This window comes from Chiloscyllium plagiosum, unplaced genomic scaffold (genome assembly GCF_037043375.1).
Source record: "Chiloscyllium plagiosum isolate Xiang-an unplaced genomic scaffold, Cpla_swu_hap1 HiC_scaffold_60, whole genome shotgun sequence".
Classification (NCBI taxonomy): domain Eukaryota; kingdom Metazoa; phylum Chordata; class Chondrichthyes; order Orectolobiformes; family Hemiscylliidae; genus Chiloscyllium; species Chiloscyllium plagiosum.
Window position 1 is genome coordinate 118,483 of NW_028270199.1, and position 11,518 is coordinate 130,000.

Sequence of the window (11,518 nt, forward strand, 5' to 3'; positions counted from 1 at the left end):
GTCGTGGGGGCTTAATTATCGCCCAGGGGAGCATGCCCCGGTAGTGTGGCCGGGGACGGAGTGCCTTTTGAAGGGGGTGTTTCTGAATTTGGATCCTTTTTGAGTAGCATTGTCGGATGGGTGTGATTTTGAAGGGTGTGTTGGCCGGCGGTGGGGCCAGGCTTAGGGTGAGTGTCCCGCCTTCGGGAGCGGACCGGCCCCCGCGTTCAGGGTGAATTTCGTGCATTTCCAACGTCGGCAAGTGGTCCAGACTGTGATGGGACCGAACTTGACTGCTCATACCGACTTTGAGCGCTCGGGGGCGGCTAGCCCAGCCGGATTTGACCCGGTGGTTCAGCCGAAGGTCTCGACTTTGAGAGCGGACCGGCCCCCGCGTTCGGGCCGATTTTCGTGCATTTCCCAAGTCGGCAAGTGGTCCAAACTGTGATGGGAGCGAACCTGACTGCTCATACCGACTTTGAGTGCTCGAGGCCGGCTAGCCCGGCCGGATTTGACCCGGTGGTTCAGCCGAAGGTCTCGACTTTGAGAGCGGACCGGCCCCCGCGTTGGGGCCGATTTTCGTGCATTTCCCAAGTCGGCAAGTGGTCCAAACTGTGATGGGAGCGAACCTGACTGCTCATACCGACTTTGAGTGCTCGAGGCCGGCTAGCCCGGCCGGATTTGACCCGGTGGTTACAAATCAGTAACCAACGACACTTAGAATTTTTTAGAGTCAGTACAAATCAGTAACCAGTGACACTTAGAATTTTTTAGGCTCAGTACAAATCAGTAACCAGTGACACTTAGACTTTTTTTAGGGTCCAAACTGTGATGGGAGCGAACTTGACTGCTCATACCGACTTTGAGTGCTCGAGGCCGGCTAGCCCGGCCGGATTTGACCCGGTGGTTACAAATCAGTAAACAACGTCACTTAGAATTTATTTCAGTCAGTACAAATCAGTAACCATCGACACTTAGAATTTTGTTCAGTCAGTACAAATCAGTAACCAGTGACACTTAGAATTTTTTTGAGTCAGTACAAATCAGTAACCAACGACACTTAGAATTTTTTCCAGTCAGTACAAATCAGTAACCAGTGACACTTAGAATTTTTTCGAGGCAGTACAAATCAGTAACCAACGACACTTAGAATTTTTTAGGCTCAGTACAAATCAGTAACCAGTGACACTTAGAATTTTTTAGAGTCAGTACAAATCAGTAACCAGTGACACTTAGAATTTTTTTGATGCAGTACAAATCAGTAACCAACGACACTTAGAATTTTTTTGATGCAGTACAAATCAGTAACCAAGGACACTTAGAATTTTTTAGAGTCAGTACAAATCAGTAACCAGTGACACTTAGAATTTTTTTGAGGCAGTACAAATCAGTAACCAGTGACACTTAGAATTTTATTCAGTCAGTACAAATCAGTAACCAACGACACTTAGAATTTTTTCCAGTCAGTACAAATCAGTAACCAGTGACACTTAGAAATTTTTCGAGGCAGTACAAATCAGTAACCAACGACACTTAGAATTTTTTTGAGGCAGTACAAATCAGTAACCAGTGACACTTAGAATTTTTTAGGCTCAGTACAAATCAGTAACCAGTGACACTTAGAATTTTTTCCAGTCAGTACAAATCAGTAACCAAGAACACTTAGAATTTTTTCGAGGCAGTACAAATCAGTAACCAACGACACTTAGAATTTTTTTGAGTCAGTACAAATCAGTAACCAGTGACACTTAGAATTTTTTCCAGTCAGTACAAATCAGTAACCAACGACACTTAGAATTTTTTTGATGCAGTACAAATCAGTAACCAAGGACACTTAGAATTTTTTAGAGTCAGTACAAATCAGTAACCAGTGACACTTAGAATTTTTTTGATGCAGTACAAATCAGTAACCAACGACACTTAGAATTTTTTCCAGTCAGTACAAATCAGTAACCAGTGACACTTAGAATTTTTTTGAGTCAGTACAAATCAGTAACCAGTGACACTTAGATTTTTTTTGAGGCAGTACAAATCAGTAACCAGTGACACTTAGAATTTTTTCCAGTCAGTACAAATCAGTAACCAGTGACACTTAGAATTTTTTCGAGGCAGTACAAATCAGTAACCAACGACACTTAGAATTTTTTAGGCTCAGTACAAATCAGTAACCAGTGACACTTAGAATTTTTTAGAGTCAGTACAAATCAGTAACCAGTGACACTTAGAATTTTTTTGATGCAGTACAAATCAGTAACCAACGACACTTAGAATTTTTTTGATGCAGTACAAATCAGTAACCAAGGACACTTAGAATTTTTTAGAGTCAGTACAAATCAGTAACCAGTGACACTTAGAATTTTTTTGAGGCAGTACAAATCAGTAACCAGTGACACTTAGAATTTTATTCAGTCAGTACAAATCAGTAACCAACGACACTTAGAATTTTTTCCAGTCAGTACAAATCAGTAACCAGTGACACTTAGAAATTTTTCGAGGCAGTACAAATCAGTAACCAACGACACTTAGAATTTTTTTGAGGCAGTACAAATCAGTAACCAGTGACACTTAGAATTTTTTAGGCTCAGTACAAATCAGTAACCAGTGACACTTAGAATTTTTTCCAGTCAGTACAAATCAGTAACCAAGAACACTTAGAATTTTTTCGAGGCAGTACAAATCAGTAACCAACGACACTTAGAATTTTTTTGAGGCAGTACAAATCAGTAACCAGTGACACTTAGAATTTTTTAGGCTCAGTACAAATCAGTAACCAGTGACACTTAGAATTTTTTCCAGTCAGTACAAATCAGTAACCAAGGACACTTAGAATTTTTTAGGCTCAGTACAAATCAGTAACCAGTGACACTTAGAATTTTTTAGGCTCAGTACAAATCAGTAACCAGTGACACTTAGATTTTTTAGGGTCCAAACTGTGATGGGAGCGAACTTGACTGCTCATACCGACTTTGAGTGCTCGAGGCCGGCTAGCCCAGCCGGATTTGACCCGGTGGTTACAAATCAGTAACCAGTGACACTTAGAATTTTTTCGAGGCAGTACAAATCAGTAACCAGTGACACTTAGAATTTTTTAGGCTCAGTACAAATCAGTAACCAACGACACTTAGAATTTTTTTGAGTCAGTACAAATCAGTAACCAGTGACACTTAGAATTTTTTTGATGCAGTACAAATCAGTAACCAACGACACTTAGAATTTTTTCCAGTCAGTACAAATCAGTAACCAGTGACACTTAGAATTTTTTTGAGTCAGTACAAATCAGTAACCAGTGACACTTAGATTTTTTAGGGTCCAAACTGTGATGGGAGCGAACTTGACTGCTCATACCGACTTTGAGTGCTCGAGGCCGGCTAGCCCGGCCGGATTTGACCCGGTGGTTACAAATCAGTAACCAGTGACACTTAGAATTTTTTCGAGGCAGTACAAATCAGTAACCAGTGACACTTAGAATTTTTTAGGCTCAGTACAAATCAGTAACCAACGACACTTAGAATTTTTTTGAGTCAGTACAAATCAGTAACCAACGACACTTAGAATTTTTTCCAGTCAGTACAAATCAGTAACCAGTGACACTTAGAATTTTTTCGAGGCAGTACAAATCAGTAACCAACGACACTTAGAATTTTTTAGGCTCAGTACAAATCAGTAACCAGTGACACTTAGAATTTTTTAGAGTCAGTACAAATCAGTAACCAGTGACACTTAGAATTTTTTTGATGCAGTACAAATCAGTAACCAACGACACTTAGAATTTTTTTGATGCAGTACAAATCAGTAACCAAGGACACTTAGAATTTTTTAGAGTCAGTACAAATCAGTAACCAGTGACACTTAGAATTTTTTCGAGGCAGTACAAATCAGTAACCAACGACACTTAGAATTTTTTAGGCTCAGTACAAATCAGTAACCAGTGACACTTAGAATTTTTTAGAGTCAGTACAAATCAGTAACCAGTGACACTTAGAATTTTTTTGATGCAGTACAAATCAGTAACCAACGACACTTAGAATTTTTTTGATGCAGTACAAATCAGTAACCAAGGACACTTAGAATTTTTTAGAGTCAGTACAAATCAGTAACCAGTGACACTTAGAATTTTTTTGAGGCAGTACAAATCAGTAACCAGTGACACTTAGAATTTTATTCAGTCAGTACAAATCAGTAACCAACGACACTTAGAATTTTTTCCAGTCAGTACAAATCAGTAACCAGTGACACTTAGAAATTTTTCGAGGCAGTACAAATCAGTAACCAACGACACTTAGAATTTTTTTGAGGCAGTACAAATCAGTAACCAGTGACACTTAGAATTTTTTAGGCTCAGTACAAATCAGTAACCAGTGACACTTAGACTTTTTTTAGGGTCCAAACTGTGATGGGAGCGAACTTGACTGCTCATACCGACTTTGAGTGCTCGAGGCCGGCTAGCCCGGCCGGATTTGACCCGGTGGTTACAAATCAGTAACCAGTGACACTTAGAATTTTGTTCAGTCAGTACAAATCAGTAACCAGTGACACTTAGAATTTTTTTGATGCAGTACAAATCAGTAACCAACGACACTTAGAATTTTTTCCAGTCAGTACAAATCAGTAACCAGTGACACTTAGACTTTTTTTAGGGTCCAAACTGTGATGGGAGCGAACTTGACTGCTCATACCGACTTTGAGTGCTCGAGGCCGGCTAGCCCGGCCGGATTTGACCCGGTGGTTACAAATCAGTAACCAGTGACACTTAGAATTTTGTTCAGTCAGTACAAATCAGTAACCAGTGACACTTAGAATTTTTTTGATGCAGTACAAATCAGTAACCAACGACACTTAGAATTTTTTCCAGTCAGTACAAATCAGTAACCAGTGACACTTAGAATTTTTTTGAGTCAGTACAAATCAGTAACCAGTGACACTTAGATTTTTTTTGAGGCAGTACAAATCAGTAACCAGTGACACTTAGAATTTTTTCCAGTCAGTACAAATCAGTAACCAACGACACTTAGAATTTTTTAGAGTCAGTACAAATCAGTAACCAGTGACACTTAGAATTTTTTAGGCTCAGTACAAATCAGTAACCAGTGACACTTAGATTTTTTAGGGTCCAGACTGTGATGGGAGCGAACTTGACTGCTCATACCGACTTTGAGTGCTCGAGGCCGGCTAGCCCGGCCGGATTTGACCCGGTGGTTACAAATCAGTAAACAACGTCACTTAGAATTTATTTCAGTCAGTACAAATCAGTAACCATCGACACTTAGAATTTTATTCAGTCAGTACAAATCAGTAACCAGTGACACTTAGAATTTTTTAGGATCCAAACTGTGATGGGAGCGAACTTGACTGCTCATACCGGTTTTGCGTGCTCGGGGCCGGCTAGCCCAGCCGGATTTGACCCGGTGGTTCAGCCGAAGGTCTCGACTTTGAGAGCGGACCGGCCCCCGCGTTCGGGCCGATTTTCGTGCATTTCCCAAGTCGGCAAGTGGTCCAAACTGTGATGGGAGCGAACTTGACTGCTCATACCGACTTTGAGTGCTCGAGGCCGGCTAGCCCGGCCGGATTTGACCCGGTGGTTACAAATCAGTAAACAACGTCACTTAGAATTTATTTCAGTCAGTACAAATCAGTAACCATCGACACTTAGAATTTTTTTGAGTCAGTACAAATCAGTAACCAGTGACACTTAGAATTTTTTAGGGTCCAGACTGTGATGGGAGCGAACTTGACTGCTCATACCGACTTTGAGTGCTCGAGGCCGGCTAGCCCGGCCGGATTTGACCCGGTGGTTACAAATCAGTAACCAACGACACTTAGAATTTTATTCAGTCAGTACAAATCAGTCACCAGTGACACTTAGACTTTTTTAGGGTCCAGACTGTGATGGGAGCGAACTTGACTGCTCGTGCCGACTTTGAGTGCTCGAGGCCGGCTAGCCCAGCCGGATTTGACCCGGTGGTTCTGCCGAAGGTCTCGCCTTCGAGAGCGGACCCTGCCACCGTGTTCAGGCCGAGTTTCATGCATTTCCAACGTTGGGAAATCAGTAACCAGAAAAACTTAGAAAAAATGCCCAAAAAGAAGAAACCAGTAACCAGAAAAACTTAGAAAAATGCCCGAAAACGAGAAATGAGTAACCAGAAAAACTTAGAAAAATGCCCGAAAATGAGAAATGAGTAACCAGAAAAACTTAGAAAAATGCCCGAAAATGAGAAATGAGTAACCAGAAAAACTTAGAAAAATGCCCAAAAAGAAGAAATCAGTAACTAGAAAAACTTAGAAAAATGCCCAAAAATAAGAAATGAGTAACCAGAAAAACTTAGAAAAATGCCCAAAAAGAAGAAATCAGTAACTAGAAAAACTTAGAAAAATGCCCGAAAATGAGAAATGAGTAACCAGAAAAACTTAGAAAAATGCCCAAAAAGAAGAAATGAGTAACCAGAAAAACTTAGAAAAATGCCGAAAAAGAAGAAATGAGTAACCAGAAAAACTTAGAAAAATGCCCAAAAAGAAGAAATCAGTAACTAGAAAAACTTAGAAAAATGCCCGAAAATGAGAAATGAGTAACCAGAAAAACTTAGAAAAATGCCCAAAAAGAAGAAATGAGTAACTAGAAAAACTTAGAAAAATGCCCAAAAAGAAGAAATCAGTAACTAGAAAAACTTAGAAAAATGCCCGAAAATGAGAAATGAGTAACCAGAAAAACTTAGAAAAATGCCCAAAAAGAAGAAATGAGTAACCAGAAAAACTTAGAAAAATGCCCAAAAAGAAGAAATGAGTAACCAGAAAAACTTAGAAAAATGCCCAAAAAGAAGAAATCAGTAACTAGAAAAACTTAGAAAAATGCCCGAAAATGAGAAATGAGTAACCAGAAAAACTTAGAAAAATGCCCAAAAAGAAGAAGTGAGTAACCAGAAAAACTTAGAAAAATGCCCAAAAAGAAGAAATGAGTAACCAGAAAAACTTAGAAAAATGCCCAAAAAGAAGAAATCAGTAACTAGAAAAACTTAGAAAAATGCCCGAAAATGAGAAATGAGTAACCAGAAAAACTTAGAAAAATGCCCAAAAAGAAGAAATGAGTAACCAGAAAAACTTAGAAAAATGCCCAAAAAGAAGAAATCAGTAACTAGAAAAACTTAGAAAAATGCCCGAAAATGAGAAATGAGTAACCAGAAAAACTTAGAAAAATGATCAAAAATAATAAATCAGTAACCAGAAAAACTTAGGAAAAAACACTTAGAAAATTTTTCAGCAAAGTGTGAAAAATATTCTAAGTGTCAGCGGAGGAAAGTGCCGAAGCATCGGGAAAGATTCACAAACTCGCGCCGAACATGTGTTCCGAAGTGCCGCAGGAACTGTGTGAATTGAGCCCGGCAAATGGCCAACTGTCATTTTGTGTCTGCAGCCCGAAAACTTTAACTTTGTCTGTCGCGGAAGTCCCGAGCGGGAAAAATCCAAACGGTTTTGCGGGGATCGAGTTCCAGAGCGATGCAGTCAAATTTGAAATTCAGACCCATTCAGTGCCACTTGCATTTGTTACACAGTGAGGTTGGCGGGGTACCCGGAGATTTCTGGGAACACGATTTTTAGAACAAAATGGCGGCGCGGGACCTTTTTGAAAGGCATCCGAAAAACGGTTCCACGGGCATAGCACTCTAATGGCGGGTATGAGTGCATGCTGGAGAGCTCTTGGAAGTCGAATTTTTGACACTTTGTCAATTTTTTGACAGAATTGCCAAACTCTCCCTGTCTGTTCTAAGAGTCGGTCAGAGACCTGTGTGGAGGTCTCTTGACACGATTGGAGGGCGGGCAATCCCCACGTTGACTCCGGCCGTCCCTCCACAGGCGCTCGTGTCCAAAATGAAGGCGAGAGACGCGAGTGGCCTGGTTCCCTTGGGTGCTGCCAGGAAGGATGCGGGCTGACCCTTGCCTGAGCACTCCCTAAAGCCTCTTACGAGTCGAGGGCCGGCCTCGGGCGCCGCACGACCGGCTCTGGGAGTGGGTGGCCGCTATTGTGAATAGGCTGGTCCTTCCCGCTGCCACCCGGCCAAGTGCGACGGCTCTGCCGCCCTGCGGTGCTCGTCACCCAGGTTTGGGGAACTCGGTCAGAGGCTGTGGCGGGGGGTCTCTTGACACGATTGGAGGACGGGCCATCCCCACGTTGACTCCGGCCGTCCCTCCACAGGCGCTCGTGTCCAAAATGAAGGCGAGAGACGCGAGTGGCCTGGTTCCCTTGGGTGCTGCCAGGAAGGGTGCGGGCTGACCCTTGCCTGAGCACTCCGTAAAGCCTCTTACGAGTCGAGGGCCGGCCTCGGGCGCCGCACGACCGGCTCTGGGAGTGGGTGGCCGCTATTGTGAATAGGCTGGTCCTTCCTGCTGCCATCCGGCCAAGTGCGACGGCTCTGCCGCCCTGCGCTGCTCGTCACCCAGGTTTGGGGAACTCGGTCAGAGGCCGTGGCGGGGGGTCTCTTGACACGATTGGAGGACGGGCCATCCCCACGTTGACTCCGGCCGTCCCTCCACAGGTGCTCGTGTCCAAAATGAAGGCGAGAGACGCGAGTGGCCTGGATCCCTTGGGTGCCGCCAGGAAGGGTGTGGGCTGACCCTTGCCTGAGCACACGTTAAAGCCTCTTACGAGTCGAGGGCCGGCCTCGGGCGCCGAACGACCGGCTCTGGGAGTGGGTGGCCGCTATTGTGAATAGGCTGGTCCTTCCTGCTGCCATCCGGCCAAGTGCGACGGCTCTGCCGCCCTGCGCTGCTCGTCACCCAGGTTTGGGGAACTCGGTCAGAGGCCGGTGCGGGGGGTCTCTTGACACGATTGGAGGACGGGCCATCCCCACGTTGACTCCGGCCGTCCCTCCACAGGCGCTCGTGTCCAAAATGAAGGCGAGAGACGCGAGTGGCCTGGATCCCTAGGGTGCCGCCAGGAAGGGTGTGGGCTGACCCTTGCCTGAGCACACGTTAAAGCCCCTTACGAGTCGAGGCACGGCCTCGGGCGCCGCACGACCGGCTCTGGGAGTGGGTGGCCGCTATTGTGTATAGGCTGGTCCTTCCCGCTGCCATCCGGCCAAGTGCGACGGCGCTGCCGCCCTGCGGTGCTCGTCACCCAGGTTTGGGGAACTCGGTCAGAGGCCGGTGCGGGGGTCTCTTGACACGATTGGAGGACGGGCCACCCCCACGTTGACTCCGGCCGTCCGTCCACAGGCGCTCGTGTCCAAAATGAAGGCGAGAGACGCGAGTGGCCTGGATCCCTTGGGTGCCGCCAGGAAGGGTGTAGGCTGGCCCTTGCCTGAGCACACTGTAAAGCCTCTTACGAGTCGAGGGTCGGCCTCGGGCGCCGCACGACCGGCTCTGGGAGTGGGTGGCCGCTATTGTGAATAGGCTGGTCCTTCCCGCTGCCATCCGGCCAAGTGCGACGGCTCTGCCGCCCTGCGCTGCTCGTCACCCAGGTTTGGGGAACTCGGTCAGAGGCCGGTGCGGGGGGTCTCTTGACACGATTGGAGGACGGGCCATCCCCACGTTGACTCCGGCCGTCCGTCCACAGGCGCTCGTGTCCAAAACGAAGGCGAGAGACGCGAGTGGCCTGGATCCCTTGGGTGCCGCCAGGAAGGGTGTGGGCTGACCCTTGCCTGAGCACACGTTAAAGCCTCTTACGAGTCGAGGGTCGGCCTCGGGTGCCGCACGACCGGCTCTGGGAGTGGGTGGCCGCTATTGTGAATAGGCTGGTCCTTCCCGCTGCCACCCGGCCAAGTGCGACGGCTCTGCCGCCCTGCGGTGCTCGTCACCCAGGTTTGTGCAAGTCGGTCAGAGGCCGAAGGCGGAGGTCTCTTGACACGATTGGAGGACGGGCCATCCCCACGTTGAATCCGGACGTCCCTCCACAGGCGCTCGTGTCGAAAATGAAAGGCGAGAGAGACGTGAGTGGCCTTGGTTCCCTTTGGGTGTTGCCAGGAAGGATGCGGGCTGACCCTTGCCTGAGCACACCCAGGTTTTTGCAACTCGGTCAGAGGCCGGGGCAGAGGTCTCTTGAAACGACTGGAGGGCGGGCAATCCCCACGTTGAATCCGGCCGTCCCTCCACAGGCGCTCGTGCCGAAATTGAAGGCGAGAGAGGCGAGTGGCCTTGCTTCCCTTGTGTGTTGCCAGGAAGGATGTGGTCTGACCCTTGCCTGAGCACACCAAGGTTTGTGCAACTCAGTCAGAGGCCGGGGGCAGAGGTCTCTTGAAACGACTGGAGGGCGGGCAATCCCCACGTTGAATCCGGCCGTCCCTCCACAGGCGCTCGTGCCGAAATTGAAGGCGAGAGAGGCGAGTGGCCTTGCTTCCCTTGTGTGTTGCCAGGAAGGATGTGGTCTGACCCTTGCCTGAGCACACCAAGGTTTGTGCAACTCAGTCAGAGGCCGGGGGCAGAGGTCTCTTGAAACGACTGGAGGGCGGGCAATCCCCACGTTGTATCCGGCCGTCCCTCCACAGGCGCTCGTGTCGAAAATGAAAGGCGAGAGACGCGAGTGGCCTTGGTTCCCTTGGGTGTTGCCAGGAAGGATGTGGTCTGACCCTTGCCTGAGCACACCAAGGTTTGTGCAACTCAGTCAGAGGCCGGGGCAGAGGTCTCTTGGAACGATTGGAGGGCGGGCAATCCCCACGTTGTATCCGGCCGTCCCTCCACAGGCGCTCGTGTCGAAAATGAAAGGCGAGAGACGCGAGTGGCCTTGCTTGCCTTGGGTGTTGCCAGGAAGGATGAGGGCTGCCCCTTGCCTGAGCACACCAAGGTTTGTGCAACTCCGTTCAGAGGCCGGGGCAGAGGTCTCTTGAAACGACTGGAGGGCGGGCAATCCCCACGTTGAATCCGGCCGTCCCTCCACAGGCGCTCGTGTCCAAAATGAAAGGCGAGAGACGCGAGTGGCCTTGGTTCCCTTTGGGTGTTGCCAGGAAGGATGTGGTCTGACCCTTGCCTGAGCACACCAAGGTTTGTGCAACTCAGTCAGAGGCCGGGGCAGAGGTCTCTTGGAACGATTGGAGGGCGGGCAATCCCCACGTTGAATCCGGCCGTCCCTCCACAGGCGCTCGTGTCGAAAATGAAAGGCGAGAGACGCGAGTGGCCTTGCTTGCCTTGGGTGTTGCCAGGAAGGATGTGGTCTGACCCTTGCCTGAGCACACCAAGGTTTGTGCAACTCAGTCAGAGGCCGGGGCAGAGGTCTCTTGGAACGATTGGAGGGCGGGCAATCCCCACGTTGAATCCGGCCGTCCCTCCACAGGCGCTCGTGTCCAAAATGAAAGGCGAGAGACGCGAGTGGCCTTGGTTCCCTTTGGGTGTTGCCATGAAGGATGTGGTCTGACCCTTGCCTGAGCACACCCAGGTTTGTGCAACTCGGTCAGAGGCCGGGGCAGAGGTCTCTTGAAACGACTGGAGGGCGGGCAATCCCCACGTTGTATCCGGCCGTTCCTCCACAGGCGCTCGTGTCGAAAATGAAAGGCGAGAGACGCGAGTGGCCTTGGTTCCCTTTGGGTGTTGCCAGGAAGGGTGCGGGCTGACCCTTGCC